Below are 17,226 nucleotides of genomic sequence, written 5' to 3'. Positions count from 1 at the left end.
GCCATTGCTGTCAACCATAACCAGCCTGACCTCGTGAAGTTCCTCTACAAAGTCGGTACAGTGACAAACAAATTTATATTCAAGTTGAGTCGCCAAGTGCACACCATGCTGGAGAGAAGAATTGCAGGACGTCGTGACATGGACCACAATATGCCACGCGTACGTCCCATCGCAGACGCCGCCAGAGAAATCAGAGATTTTCTGAAGAGCAAAGCCTCACAGCCTCTTTCACTGAAGAGTTTGTGCCTCAACGAGGTGTCCAAACGTGTTGGCTGGGGCCATGTCAGGGATGTTAATGTCGCACAGCTGGAAATTCCTGACACACTGAAAGACCAACTGTGTTTTCACTGGAGGGATATCAACACTGAAAGACGAAATGTCTTGTCACTGGAGGGATATCAACACTGAAAGACGAAATGTTTTGTCACTGGAGGGATATCAACGCTGAAAGATGAAATGACAATGTCTTGTCACTGGAGGGATATCAACTCTGAAAGATGAAATGTCTTGTCACTCGAGGGATATCAACACTATCTGACTCCGTCAGCTTTTCCCACCATGCAAATGGTTCACATTTTGGGTACAACCCCCACCCATGAAAAGTCTTGTGACAATAAGTCAGATTCAGTTGAGTACCATTCTTTGTAAGTTGATTAAACCTGTAATGTGTATGTCTGTTTCCTAAACACCAGTGTGTGTCCAGAGTGCATGCGTACGTGTGAGCGTGCGAGCGTGTGTGTTTGTGTTTTTTAGGACATATATCGTGCTTTTTGGTGTGATGGTTTAACATTTGCAATTTGTATCATCGTCTTGATGTATGTATAAACAAATACTGATATTCTTCTCTTGTGTGTCCTCATGTGTTGTTTTCTGTCATTAAGCATAATAACAAATGTATCACTTCATGTGAGGCACTTTGTGCTTACATGGGGAATCAACACCATAAATTATTAGTATTATATATCATCGTTATGTCTGGAAAGTATCCCCCCATCTCTCTCTCTCTCTCTCTCTCTCTCTCTCTCTCTCTCTCTCTCTCTCTCTCTCTCTCTGTGTGTGTGTGTGTGTGTGTGTGTGTGTGTCAGGCATCCATCTGGGTTTAAATGTGCGTTGCTGATGGCTGCAGAAAGCAAAATAATGGTAATGAATGTTGCTAGATTTGAGGACAAGCTCTAAACATAAGGAAGCAGAATTAAAGGTTTTGATTCTTTCTGTATAAACATTGTTCACTCCACTTGTAAAGGGTAAAAACTCTCTCTGTCTCTATCTATCTGTCTGTCTGTCCGTCCGTCCGTCTGCATGGATACACTGCGTCAAGAAAACATACCACATACATCTGAATGTGAACTGATACTGTGCTGCACAAATAGTTATTGATGATAGTCATTGATACTTGATACCGTAATGGGGTGGGGGAGGGTGGTGAGGGGGATATGATGTCTGATGTCTTAGGGAAGAGTGACATACATGGTTTACTTGAAATGAAAATTTCAAATTATTTGATTGGCAGTCTGTGTGCAAAACTGCTTGCACTCTCCTTCCCTCCCTTCAACCCCCCCCCCCCTCCCACTCCCCATATCTCTCTTCTTTTTTCCTTATGAAGTATTCTTTGTACTGACATCTCAACATTCGTGAATGCTTGTCACTTTGTTTCATTTTTGTTTTGTTATTGTTTTGAATTATATTGTTTTGATCTTTTGTAACAAAATGTTTCTCTGCGTGAAAATAGGGCTGCTCTCACCAAGGGTAGTGCATCGTTACAATGAGAGTGCCACCTCTTTTTGTATTTTGTTTTTTTTTCTGCATGCAATTCTATTTGTTTTCTCATCAAAGTAGTTCTACAAAATGTTACCAGGAACAACCCTTTTGTTGCCGTGAGTTATTTAACGTGTTCCACACGGAACCTTGGTTTATCGCCTCAACCAAATGGCTACCATCCAGACCTTCACTCAATGTCTTGTGGATAAGGGGAAAAGACTTGCAAGTGTGGGATTCGAACCAGTGTGCTCAGATTATCTGGGATCCTAGGTGGACACGTTACCAATATGTCAACAATCCACTGAATGGGGGATGAAAAAAGATGCCGCATTTACAAATGTATTTGCTTTGGAGTATTTGCTTCTATTTTCATTGTTCTTTGTCTGTTTTTAATTAATGATGCAAGGATGTAAACAAGCAGCATGTGCTTATTTCTTTTCATCTCACCCCCCCCCCCCTCCCCCCGTCCCTCACCACATTATTAAAATTCTGATTGCATTTGATTCTGATTGCATTTGGTTCTATTGATTTATGTCATTTATTTATTTATTCATTCATCTCGCACTCTCTCAGTCTGTCTGCCTGTCTGCTCAAATTAATGTTTGTGTTTTGTTGTTGTTTTTTTGTTTTGTTTTTTATTGTTGTTGTTGTTTTTCTGTTGGAGTGTGTGTGTGTGTGTGTGTGTGTGTGTGTGTGTGTGTGTGTGTGTGTGTGTGAAAGAGGCTTGCCAAAACTGAGCAAATTACTAAAGCAGAAGGATTCGGTTTTTTGGGTGTTTTTTTTTTGTTTTTGTTTTTTATGAGAAGAAGCTACAGAAGTTTTACAGACACTGTAAAATGGAATCAACCCTAGTGCTGGTCCATTGATATTATTTCCACATGCACACTCACACACCCACACCCACACCCATACTCATACACACACACACACACACACACACACACACACACACACACACACACACACACACACACATTCATGGATTAACACTTTATACAAAATTTACGAAATGATGTTAGACTGTAAAGGTAAAATATACATGCGTTTGTTTCTATTTGTTCGTGTGTTGCATACTTCTAACCCAAATTCACGCACACACACACACACACACACACACACACACACACAGAGCAGATGTGAAACTCAAAACCTATTAACTAAAAAGTCAGACACAAACATGCCACGCCTTTATAGTTAAGGGCCGATACAAAAAAATGTTCCAAAATTAATGTGTGCAACAAAACCGTTCTGTTAACGATAAAATGAAACAAATTATACTGATCACACTGACATAAAGTTTACCAATGCAGAGGAGGGAATCATGATTAACTATTCTATTTTATCAAAAAAAGAACGATTTTGTTGTTCACATTTGGACTGAGTGCAATTTTTAATCTAAATTCCCCAGTCTCATTCTCTCAAATCCCCTTGGTGACGTTACAGCACTGTGAGGCAACACTACCACTGAGTCACTGCTGACCACACACATCTAACCATAAAGAAACAGCGGGTGTTGAATGCTACATGGCTTATCACACCAGAATTGCCCTGGTCGTGTTTTGGTTTAACAAAACGGAAAAGTGGGGGGTTTTTTGTTTGTTTGTTGTTTGGGGTTTTTTTTCTTGCTTTTTTTTTTTTTTGCATGTGCCTATTTTTAACACACACACACACACACACACACACACACACACACACACACACACACACACACACACACACACACACACACACACACAAACAAAAACAAAAACACACATGCACACACACACACACACACACACACACACACTCACTCATTCACACACACACACACACACACACACACACACACACACTCACTCATACACTCACACACACACACACACACACACACACACACACACACACACACACACACACACACACACACACACACACACACACACACACACACACACACACACACAACAGGTGACGGTGAACCAGAAACCCTATCAAACAGTGACACAGAAACATCCCATGCCCGACGCCCACACCACCATCCCCACGGTGACGTTACATCACTGTGAGCAGCCTTCCTGTTCTCACGTGTGCCTCCTCCTGTTATTGTTCAGTCAGTGTACTGACCATGTACTTGGAACCGTCAGCTAGGAGACGGGGTAGCAAGTTCCAACTGAAATCAACACTGTGACTTAGTGACTGTGAGTACTGCTGCTCTTTATTGGTATAATACTTTTTCTTTTTCTTTTCTTTGTGTAATGACGTTCAGCACTGCTGTTTTTCTTCTTCTTTCCTTAACACGACCAACATTGTTTTGCTGAGGACTCTGTCGTGGTCATGCTGGGCATTTTCGTGTAGTCATAACCCACCCAACACTGACGTCTTCTTCTTCTTCTTCTTCTTCTTCTTCTTCTTTGCGTTCGACAGCTACGCAGTCAGGGTCGAAGTCCGAGGGATGCCACAAACTCGGACGTCCGGTGAAGATCGGCTGCCGTCCCCCAGAGCTTGGTGTTGAGGTCAGCACCCCCAGGCCAGGACTGCTGCCGCATCTTCTCATACAGGGGGCAGTCTTGGAGAATATGGTATGGGGTCTGGTCAGCCTGGCCGCAATCACATAGAGATGTGGCTGCCACTCCAATCCTCTTCAGGTGGGCTCGGAGGCCGCAGTGTCCTGTGCGAAGGCGGTAGATTGTAGCAACACTGACGTGAATTGCAGGATCTTTAACCTGCTTATTTGATCCTGCATGCATATACACACGAAGAGGGTTCATACATGAACAAGCCTGCACACATATTGACCTGGGAGAACAGAAAAAAATCTTCATCCTTTATCGAGATTCGAAGTCGGGCCTCTCAAAATCCAACACTTTATCCACTTGGCTATTGTGCCCGATTTTTCTTCGATATTTTCGTTTATCATGTTGTTGAAATACAAAAAGAGACAAAGTCAGCAAGGGGTTAGTTTTAATTGAACTGTAAATTTTTCGCGACATTCATAGCCTAGTATTTATTTTATTATCTTATTTATTCGTTTTTGTAGTTTGCAATGCTTTTAGTTTTCATGCGTTGCTGATTACTTTAATCAAGGGGCCTGTATTCTGCTCGTTGAATCGCCCCACGTTGCGCTATTTTGTGGAATTTTATTTCAAGCAGACCTGCAAAAAAAAAAAAAAAAAAAAAAAATGTTGGATTGGTACGTAAAGTAGGTACAGCATCTGCCCCCTTCTTTTTTGTTGCTGTTGATGTTGCGTTTTTGTTGATATTTTCTGTTCTGTTGCTGTTCTCCCTCCTGTTCTGACACTGTTGTCCCTCCTGTTCTGACACTTCTCTCCCTCCTGTTCTCACACTGTTCTCCCTCCTGTCCTCACACTGTTCTCCCTCCTGTTCTGACACTTTTCTCCCTCCTGTTCTGACACTGTTCTCCCCCCTGTCCTCATACTGTTCTCCCTCCTGTTCTGACACTGTTCTCCATCCTGTTCTGACACTGTTCTCCCTCCTGTCCTCACACTGTTCTCCCTCCTGTTCTGACACTGTTCTCCATCCTGTTCTGACACTGTTCTCCCTCCTGTCCTAACACTGTTCTCCCTCCTGTTCTGACACTGTTCTCCCTCCTGTTCTCACACTGCTCTCCCTCCTGTTCTCACACTGTTCTCCCTCCTGTTCTCACACTGCTCTCCCTCCTGTTCTCACACTGTTCTCCCTCCTGTTCTCACACTGTTCTCCCTCCTGTTCTCACACTGTTCTCACACTGTTCTCCTCCTGTCCTCACACTGTTCTCCCTTCTGTTCTGACACTGTTCTCCCTCCTGTTCTGACACTGTTCTCCCTTCTGTTCTCAGACGTGCTTCCTCCTGTGATTACCCAGTCAATCCGACGTGTATGTGGACGTTTCAGCTGGGAGACGGGGCAGCAAGTTCCAACAGGTTGAAAGTAACAAAGCAACACTGTGACTCGGTAATTGTGAGTTCTACTGTTGTACGCTGTTTTCTTTTGTTTCTCATTCAACACTGAAGTACTAAGTACTTGTCTTTTCAGATAGGAGAAAGAGACCATGACACAGACTTTTAAGTCAGCATGGCTTTATGGTCTTCACCCCATCCGCATTTCCAGAACAACAACAACAACAACAACAAAAATCATTACAAACCAGTGTGCTCATCGGCTAAAAACTGAATTAAAAGATAATAATAATCACCGTGCTGTCACGTGACTCAGCGTGTGTGTGTGTGTGTGTGTGTGTGTGTAACTCAAATTATTTAGATTGTGTGTGTGTGTGTGTGTGTGTGTGTGTGACTTGAATTATCTAGATTGTGTGTGTGTGTGTGTGTGTGTGTGTGTGTGTGTGTGTGTGTGTGTGTGTGTGTGTGTGTGTGTGTGTGTGTGTGTGAACACTGCAATCTTATGTGTCCATTTGTTCAGTTTACGTAAATAGTTTGTAATGCATGGTTTTATGCAAATGATTATTTGCTGATGTATTTGGTTTTGTTTTCTTGTTTTCATTTTGTTATGATGTGTTGTTTCTGGTTTTATGTGATTAATATTTTTCACATTTCCTTATAGCTATAATGATGTGCCATATATTGTTACTTTTGATTACATTGTAAAACATTAGCTAGGGTCTCAAACATTGTCTCTGAAAAACGTTTGTCTTTGCCCAATAAAAATGTTTGTGCCGTCCCATCCCTAACTCCAACACAACAGACAATTGCTGAAGTTAAAGTCTTCTTTTTTTTTTTTTTCTCACACTGTTCTCCCTCCTGTTCTGACACTGTTCTCCCTCCTGTTCTGACACTGTTCTCCCTCCTGTTCTGACACTGTTCTCCCTCCTGTTCTCACACTGTTCTCCCTCCTGTTCTCACACTGTTCTCCCTCCTGTTCTCACACTGCTCTCCCTCCTGTTCTCACACTGTTCTCCCTCCTGTTCTCACACTGCTCTCCCTCCTGTTCTCACACTGTTCTCCCTTCTGTTCTCACACTGTTCTCCCTCCTGTTCTGACACTGTTTTCCCTCCTGTTCTGACACTGTTCTCCCTCCTGTTCTCACACTGTTCTTCCTTCTGTTCTGACACGTGCTCCCTCTTGTGATTTTCCAGTCAGTCTGACTCAAACCGTGCACGTGGACGTGTCACCTTGGAGACGGGGCAGCAAGTGTTTGAAAACAGCAAACCAACACTGTGACTTGGTGATTGTGAGCACTGCTACTTTCTGCTTGTTTTCTTGTATTTCTTAATCAACAGTGAAGAATCATGTGTTCACTTCTTGGCCTTTGCAGACAGGAGTAAGAGACCACGACACATAAATTCAAATCAGTGTGTCTTTGTTTTGTTTTAAGTATGTATTATGCAACTTATCGTAATTGTATGTTCATTGCCATTATCATGCTGCTGATCACGTTCGTGTTTCTCATTTTACGCTTTAATTTTGTTTAGTTTGCCCAACTTTTATTTTTCATAGTTTATATCAAGCATGGCTGAATAGTCAATTGACGTATTCATTGAGATGGATGGGTGCTGTTTTGTAGGACACTAGACCGCTGGAGAGTTCCGTGCTGACGTGATTTATAGAGGCACGTCATATGATCTGTGCCCTCGAAGTTGATTGGCTCTCCGAAATTTCGAGAAACAAGGCGATCAAATGAGGCAGAATGTGCGAAAGAAACAAGGATTTTTTTTTTTTTTTTTTTTTTTTTTTTTTTTTTTTGCTTCTGATTTTGTTCTTTTTTTTTTACTGTGAATATATTTTGTTCAGCTTGGTTGTAGCAACGGAGTCTATCAACTGAAGAAATGGGAGACAGATCATGTTTGCTGTTTTTGCTAATGTCGATCGCCTTTGGCATTGCTTGCGATTTCGAGTAAAAGTTAAATGGGCATGAGGAAGATGCAAAATGGCCGCATAATTATCTCTTTTTTGTTGTTTTGTTGTTGTTGTTGTTGTTGCTTTCGGTGTTAGGCATCTTGTGTTAAATTCTATGCACTTCTTTTTAGAAATTCGGGTGTTTACATTAATCTCAGTATATTTTGGGGTTTGCCCCCTCCCTCCCGATCTCTTTTCTAATACATCATCACTCGAAAACGTACACAAAAAGTGTGTGTGTGTGTGTGTGTGTGTGTGTGTGTGTGTGTGAATCATTTGTTTATCTGTTTATTTTTTTTTTTGTATAGGAACTGTAATTATACGTGTCTATTTATATATGCAGTTCCTAGAATGCATGGTTTAATGCAGTGATTTATTTGCTTTTATATTTATTTGGGTGTTCTTATGTTTTCGTCTGTAAATGAATTTATTTTTGGTTTTGTGTGACTGATTAATCCGTCCCATTTTACTGAAACTATGGTGACTTGCCATACATTATAAATTTGGACGACACTGTAAAATGTTAACAAGTGTCTTGAGCATTTTCTGAGAAAAAAGAAAAAAGAAAAATATCCGCGAACATGTAAAATACTGTGCCTTCCTTACGCGAATACTGTATAACAACGATACATGGCTGAATTGTTCACTCATTAAAAACTTCTGAAATGTACAGACATACTATGTAGGTGTGTTGTTTTTTTGTTTTTTGTTTTTTGTTTGTTTGTTTGTTTCAATAGTAATTTATAACACAATACAATAGATGTTTATAAAAAATAAGACTGGGCTATCTTTGTGGTCAGATGTCTGTGGTTGGATTTCAGTGAGTGCCGTGGCACGTTGTTACGCTTTTTTTCTGCTCTCCCAAACCGAGAGCGAGTTAGTGAAGTTTACTGATTTTTTCTGTTTCCCCGTGTCTGCTCTTTAGTGTGTGCTTGAAATGATCGGATGTCCTGCCTCTTTCACAGTTATTTGTCTTTCAACTATGTTTCGCGATTTCGTTGATTCGCTCAGGTTTTCGCATGTTCGTTCGTTTGTGATTTTTTTCCTACACTTCTGAGTCCTCAAATTTCAGGACCATGGCTGCTGGAGTGAATCCAGTATCATAAAATCCAAATAAATTCCTGTAATTGTTAAGTGTCTGCCAGTGAAAATCACTCTGGATCACAACGTTCTGATATGTTCACCTTATATCTGACCTTGGTTTTTTTGTCCATAAATAATTAATTTTCAAGATGGCCTTTCGCAGCTTTTAGACCATTTGGCGTCAACCGACCTCTCATCTACTGTCCAACCAGCATTTAGATCTGCCCGTGACACTGAAACTGCTTTGTTAAAAGGCGTAAACGGCCTTCTACGTTCTGATGATCACCCAAAACTGTCTGACGACCAACAGAAACTGTCACCAATAAAAACTGTCTGAGCTGACCTTCTTTGATCTGCCAGCTGCTTTCGAGACAACATACCACACTGTTCTCTTTCCCAGGCTTACTTATTATTTTGTATTCATTCAGCCGTTATGCATTGGTTCACTTCATACCTATCCACCTAGATTGTCTCTGTTGACAACTTTCAGTTTGATCCACGGCTGAACTCATATGGTGTGCCTTAAGGCTCTGTCCTAGGCATCGTCCTATTCGTTCTGTACACTTCTCCAATTCCTTGTGTCATTTCTGGTCATTCTGTTCTTCGCCACTCACTTGCTGGTGGTACTTAACTACAAAAGTCTTTAGGACCTAGCCAATTAGACGGTCTGATTCAGTAAATGCAAGAATGCATTCATCATGTTAAATCCTGGAAGATGTTTGAAAAACAAACTAAATGATGATAAAACTAAAGCTATGGTTATCTATGGTTATTTCCTATTCAAGAATGTCCACATTCGTCTCTTTCCCTGACAGTCTTTTTTTTTCTTCATCAGAAAGGAACCTGTGTCATGCTTGACTCAGCCTTATATTGATTGTATTTCTCCTCATCTTCGTACTCTGCACTGGCTCCCTGTTGAGGCGAGAAATAAATACAAAGCTAAATATCCGCGTCTCTCATCCACATCCCACTGGACCTTTCTATCTTTCTGACCTCATCAGTGCTTAAACTCCCTCAAGAACTCTCTGCTCCTTCTCAGACTGTTACCTTCTGAAAATCCCTCGTGTCATTACAACAGCCTAAGATGAACGCTCTTTCCTTTTTGCTGCTCCTCATTTCAGTTACAACCTTTCACATCATAATTATACGTTCATCTGACGCAGTTTCTGCCTTTCGTCTCTTGTAAACCTGTCAGTAAGCACTCTTGGATTCTTACCTCTATAACACCATCCCACGCCAGCCAACACACTTTATATGTGTGGAGTATGAGGGGGGGGGGGGGGGGGGGGCGGGCGGGAGGGAGAGGAAGAGAAAGAGAGAGTGGTTATGAGTGGTGCATGAAATTTGTAACTTTTTCAATCATATAGCTCAAAGCGCACTGAGCTCACAACAGGCAAGGCATACAAATGGTTACTTTTTTTTTAAATTATTATTATTATAATTATGATGATTAGTTATAGTAATAATAGTTTTAGAATTTCGAATATTACCAGGGGATAAGAAGGGCCATATTCCTAGTAAAAGGCATTGACCCTTTATCATCCACTGTGATTCCGGTGAGGAAAAACTCTCTCCGAAGGTGTGGACAGACCATGGACATATACCACTCAACAGTCACAAAGGACCATACATAGAACACACTGTGACGACAAAGTAAAATGTTTTATTCAAGACAAAATGGTAAAATCGTATTTCCTGTCCTCAATCAGTGCAATAAGAAATATTATGGGATAGTGAGTAACAATGAACACATAAAAAGGGTACCCATAAAATCAACCATAAACAGGCCCTGGGAGGAAAACGTCATCTCACTTGATTGATGGGCAACAGTGTGGTAATGACACTAAAAATTGTTTTATTGTCTGTGCGTACCAATTATGTGTGTGCATGTGTTTATGACTGTGTGTCTGTGCATGCGTACATGCGTGCACGCGCGCGAGCGTGCGTGCGTGCGTGCGTGTGTGTGTGTGTGTGTGTGTGTGTGTGTGTGTGTGTGTGTGTGTGTGTGTGTGTGTTTAATGTTTCATTCTATTAAAGTTCGCCATTACGAATGTTTCCAATGTGTCAACAGTTCTAAAATGTCAGCTTTCCACTGGCTTCTCGATTCTTCTGCGTTCGTGTCGATATATTCATGTACCAAATAGGTAGGCCATCAATATAATAGATTTTGGATATTGCGTATATATGAATGTATTCAAAATATAGGGACACAGAGAAATGGGGAGAAAGAGGCGGGGGTGGGGGGAGAATGGTAGAGAGAGCGTGTGTCCAGAGTTAAGACAAATACATTCCTGCCCCACTTTCCCTTTTTTTTAATTAAAAAAGATTGCATAGTAAATGGAACGAATCAAATTTGGAAAAGAGAATAAAACTTTTGGGTAAAGATGTTATGATCGAAGAAAGTGGAGAGGCAGATCGTGTGTGTGTGTGTGTGTGTGTGTGTGTGTGTGTGTGTGTGTGTGTGTGTGTGTGTGTGTGTGTGTGTGTGTGTGTGTTTGTCACAAAGAAACAGACAGACATAACTTTGACCTCTGACTTCAACAGCTTGTCACTGCCAATGTACGTCCACTACAAAGAAAACAAGAGAGGCAAGGCCTTCAAGACTCACTTGTGATACACTTTAAAAAAATCGAAGCTTTTTATGTATTGAGTATAATTTCAAAATGTAATGTTTAAGATGAGAAAGATCAGTTTAAAGCAAATTAAGTCCCCTAGCATTAATTACAGAGTACTTTCCCTTTTTTACTATCTGCACCAAAACGTTTGCAAAATAAATAAAACTTCCATGCTTAGCAAAAGAAGTTCCTGTTTGAACAAAAAATGATAATAATGACTGCTCTTGTTGTTGGGTCAGAATATCAGATCAAAGTGCCAAGTTTAGAGAATACAAAAAATATAAATATAGCAGTAAATGCAGTTTGCATAAAATTAGGCTCCATTTTTTTTTTTTGTGCCCATCCCAGAGGTGCAATATTGTTTTAAACAAGATGACTGGAAAGAACTGAATGTTTCCTATTTTTATGCCTAATTTAGTGTGAACTGACAAAGTATTTGCAGAGAAAATGTCAATGTTAAAGTTTACCACACACACACACACACACACACACACACACACGCACACACACACACACACACACACACACACACAGACAACCGAACACCAGGTTAAAACATAGACTCACTTTGTTTACACAAGTGAGCCAAAAAAAAACACACACGAGGAAGCAAAAGAAAAAAAAAGGATATATGTTTACGCTGATAGACACACACACCGACATACGCGCGCGCGCGCGCGCACACACACACACACACACACACACACACACACACACACACACACACACACACACAAAGATCCCGACTAACAAAACACACATTATTACACACACTATTAATTTGAACACAAAGAATGAGAGAAAGAGACAGAAGGGAAGAGATATAGAGACGTAGAGAGAGAGAGGGAGATGGTGAGAGATGGAGAGAGACAGAGAGAAAGGGAGAGAGAGAGAGATGTGTGTGGAGGGGGGGGGAGGGGGGGGTCAGGGGAGGAGATAGGAAGAGCGTTAAGCAGTTTTACACACAGGCAATCAATTGATTTGAAAGTTTCATTTCAAGAAGTAAATATCAATTTTCTCATTCTTTCATAAAAAAAGTAATGAATTTTTTTTTTTCCAAAGAGGAGATGCATTATGATAATAACTATCAACAATTCATTTTGCGCAAATCAAAGTTTGTTCATGAAAAACTTACAAAGAAAAGGTATGGCACTGAATCATAAGTGATTTATTTAAACAAGACGTTTTATGGGTGTACCCAAAATGTGAACCATTCATTCCGGGTGTGAAATTGTGACGGCGTCAACTGGTGTTACTTCCCTCCAGTGACAAGACAGTTTGTCTTTCAACGTGTCGGGGATTTTTAGCTGTGCCACATTAACGTCCCTGATATGGCCCAAGCCAACACGTTTGGACACCTCGTGAAGGCACAAACTCTTCAGCGAACGAGGCTGTGAGGCTTTACTCACCAGAAAATATCGGATTTTTCCTCTACAGTAAAGTCTGTAGAGCGTCCAGACTTCCATGTCACGATCTCCACATCTTGCCACAAGCATGGGATGGCGACTTGACTGGAATACGATTTCATTTGTCACTGCACCAGCTTTGTAGAGGGACCTGACGAGGTCTAGCCGGTTATTGAGGACAGCAATGCCAAGGGCTGTTTCTCCTTGTAAGCCCAATGGTGTGGTCGGAAGTGACACTGAAAACAAGCCTGCTTCACACGCTACAGCATTGCTGTCCTCAATAACCGGCTTTTACGTGTACGACCGTTTTTACCCCGCCATATAGGTAGCCATACTCCGTTTTCGGGGGTATACAGGACGTTTAATCATTGTTGAATCCCATCTGCGTCTGGTGGGCTGAGGATGGGAATTTTTCTGACCTCCAAGGTCAACACATGTGGAGACCTGTTAGTACCCGAACCTCCGTCATGTGTGAACACATACAGATGATGAGTACCATCGACACTTCATACGTCAGCCAGACATATACGATAAGATCATTTATCATCTATTGCAGTGAATAATACGTATTAGCAGACGAAAAGTAAATTGTGACGCAATGGAAAGTTGGAATTAAAAAAAGTGAAAAGAGGAAAAATAGAGAAAATTGAAAAAAGAGAAAGCGAAAAGGAAAGAAAAGATAAATATATGCATACGGGGAATATATATATATATATATATATATATATATATATATATATATATATATATATATATATATAATGCTATCATATTTACCTATTTGTTTTAATTTTTGTTGTCACCTTCCGTATCTACTTCTCTGTACATGCTGGCACTCACAGGCATAGAGCATATAGTATTGTCTGTGTGTGCATGAACATGCATACATACATACATACATACATACACACATACATACATACATACCTTTTTCCATGTAACTGAGCATATGCGTAATTGTATGTAAAACACTTAACCAGCATAAAGTATACAGATGGTACAGGTTTGTTCACGCAAAATATGACCAGATCAAATTTGACGTGGTAGCCCATGTAGACTACGTCACCCGCTGTTTCATCATGGTCACATGTCTGTGGTTGGAATGAGCGACTGCCGTGGCGAGTGCTCACGCTTTGTCTGCTCTCCCAAACCGAGTGCTTTGCTGTTGTGGTGTAGCGTATATGGAATTGTTCGAACGCAGTGACGCCTCCTGAAGTAACTGGACTGAACTTAAATGACTTGTTTCCAAAAATTATTGATATGCATGTTCTTTCGCAGCTTTTAGACCATTTGGCATCAAACAACCTCTTCTCTTCTGTCCAATCAGCATTGAGATCTGCCCGCAACACTGAAACTGCTTTGTTGAAAGTCGCAAATGGCTATCTGTTGTCTGTTGACTGAAAAAAAAACAACTGTCTCCAACAAATGATGTCTGTGTTGACCTTGTTTTATCTGTCAGCTGCGTTCGACACAGCATACCATAGTTCACTCTTTTCCAGGCTTGATCATGTATTCGGTATTCATTTTTAACGTTTATGCATTGGTTTTCTTCATGCTGTGCAACCACTCAACTACACAAGTCTGCAGAACCTAGCCAATTCAGTCAATGCATGAAGGCATTCTTGATGTTAAATCCTGGAAGACCTTCAATAAAGTCAGATCAAATGATGATAACATTGAAGTATTATTTCCTCTTTAAGAATGTCCACATTTGTATTTTTTCATATTTTTATTTATGTATTTATTTATTATTACTATTACTATTATTATTATTTGATAAGCAAGGAACCTCGGTGTCATTCTTGACTCAAACCACAGTATCCATGCTCATGTTGTCAATCTGTTATGCACGTTTTCCAATTTCGACGGATTAACTGTGTACAGTACATTTCTGTATAAACTACGAATACAGAAGATCAAATACGCACGTTAAAGATACCTGTAATCCATGTCAGCGTTCGGTGGGTTATGGAAACAAGAACACACCCAGCATGCACAGCCCCGAAAGCGGAGTATGGCTGCCTACATGGCGGGTTAAAAACGGTCATACACGTAAAAGCCCACTCGCGTATATACGAGTGAACGTGGGAGTTGCAGCCCACGAACTCGGAAGAAGAAGAAGAAGAAGATGATTTATGGGCAATAGCGTGGAAATGACACCAAATGTTGCTGTTATTGTTGTTGTTGTTTACAGATTCAGGACTTAAAACATTCATTGTTTCTTTTTCTTCTTTTTTTGTAATCAAAAGTTTATGACATTAAAAGGAACAAAAAAAACAACAAAAAAACATTTGACAATAAGAGTAAATAAATAAAAACAACAGCAACTACAATTTTAGACATGGCCTATTCTTCCATCACATCATTTGTAATTTACATCCACTTCAAAGAAAAATATACATCCACGAAGAAGAAAGAAAAGAAAGTGGCATGAACATTGTTTGTGCAGATAGACATGTATATACAGTGAAGAACGTCAGCTTGAGCACATAAATTGAGAACGAGGGTGTGGGTGTGAGGGGGGGGGGGAGAGAAATACACACATATTGAGGAGGGGGGCAGAGAGAGAGAGAGATGGAGGGAGAGGAGGGGGACAGGCAGGGAAATGAAGATATGGAGGAGGAGAGAGAGAGAGGGAGGGGGGGGGAGAGAGAAAGGAGCTTGAGTGGTGAAGGAGGGAGGAAGACAGTTAAGCAGTGCTGGATTTGAAAGTTTCATTTCAAGCACGCGAAATCAATTGCCTCAATCTTCCATTAAAGATTATCAAACATTTATCAAAAGAGAAAGGTACATATTGGTGATGAGCATCATCAATTTCTTTTTGCGCAGTTCAAAGTGTGTTTATGAAAATAAATATATTGATCATAAAAAAAAAATTAAGAAAGGGCATGATATTTGATTAAATTTGATTTAATTTGGCAAAGCTTTTCATGAGTGTACAGAAAATCTGAGCCACCTGTTTCAGGTGGGAAAATGTGACGGGGTCAGCTGGTGTTGATATCCGTCCCGCGAAAACACAGTGCGTCTTTCAGTGTGATGGGGATTTCTAGCTGTGCGACATTAACCTCCCTGACATGGCCCCAGCCAACATGCTTGGACACCTCAAGGAGGCAAAGTATCTCCAGCGAACGTGGCTGTGAGGCTTTACTCGCCAGAAAATCTTGGATTGCTCTCGCGGCGTCCATGTTACATCTGTTTACACAACAACCTTCCTCGTTACGAACTTTGCATCTTTCCACAAGCACAGGATGGCGACTCATCTTGAATAAAATTTCGTTTGTCGCTGCACCGGCAAAGTAGAGGGACTTGACAAACTGTAGGTTGTTACGTTTGACAGCAACGCCAAGGGGTGTGTAATCTAGCAAGTCACGCGGTACGTAGAGAAGTGACTGTGTAAACAAGCCTGCTCTACATGCTACATAAAAGACACCACTGCGATCATGTTCAGTGTGAAGGGGAGTCTTCGGGTCGAGTCTGAGCTCACAGGAGAATTTCACAAGGTTCGTATGAAAGGAGCAATCCCCGGAAATATCCAACATAACCCGTTGGACACTTTTATTGTGATGATAAACAAAAATTCTAAACTGATTCATACTACCGCATTGTAATATTAACAAGAGTATGTACTTCAGGAAGTAGACCTGTTGGTCTGTACAACGATCCAGTAACAATATGAATATGTCTTGACTTTCTATGTCGAGATTGATTCTTGCCATATATTTTAACAGACATTGAGAGAGGAAGTGAGTACAATGTAATAATACACTTTTTATACAAGACCACCTTTGTTTTTTTGCTAAGTATACAAGCACATCATCCCAAATACGGCTTGATTCACGCTGAAAATTAACATCTGCCGTGGCTAGCAACTGTTCAAATCTATGGAAGCGCACTGCTAACAGAATCGCATTGGTATACAGAGAGTGATGACAGCAGAAAGTGAGAAGCTGATCCACATCTGCTTCAGGTCTGGATGGCATTTTCGATAGGATTGTAGATATTTGGGAGTTCTTCTCACGCAAATCACGTAGCCGTCCGATGTACATCAATATCCACCAGGACTCGGCCATCGTTGTTCGCAAGAGTAGACCCTGCAACAACAAAATATAACAAAAAGTTAATTACCTACAGGTCTTGGCCGTGTATGGTTTTCAGATTGGATGTGATCATCTAAATCATATGTATAGACCCTTACTTATTATTCTATCATCTGCAAAGGGGAAACAGACTCACAAATCTTCAAGATACAAACATATGACTATTCTTTCAGACTAACAGAAATTTCAGAAATAAGCAATATAACCAATGGTTGGACAAAACAACAGTGGGGATGCACTAGATATGAAACGTCTTCATGAAAAGAAAATAACCGATATTGCTTAAAATCCATGTCAGCCGAGAAAATGTGCAGAACTGGTTCCATTTTCGTGCTGAAAAACTGGATGGTGGTTGCAATATGTTAATCAGATTGTATGTTCAGATACCTTTTGAGGAAACTACTTGCGGTTTGGTTCTCCAGAAAATGAACGGTCAG

Source organism: Babylonia areolata, chromosome 23 (assembly GCF_041734735.1).
Source record: "Babylonia areolata isolate BAREFJ2019XMU chromosome 23, ASM4173473v1, whole genome shotgun sequence".
Lineage (NCBI taxonomy): Eukaryota > Metazoa > Mollusca > Gastropoda > Neogastropoda > Buccinidae > Babylonia > Babylonia areolata.
The sequence above is the reverse complement of the archived record's forward strand: the minus strand, read 5'-3'. Positions refer to the sequence as shown.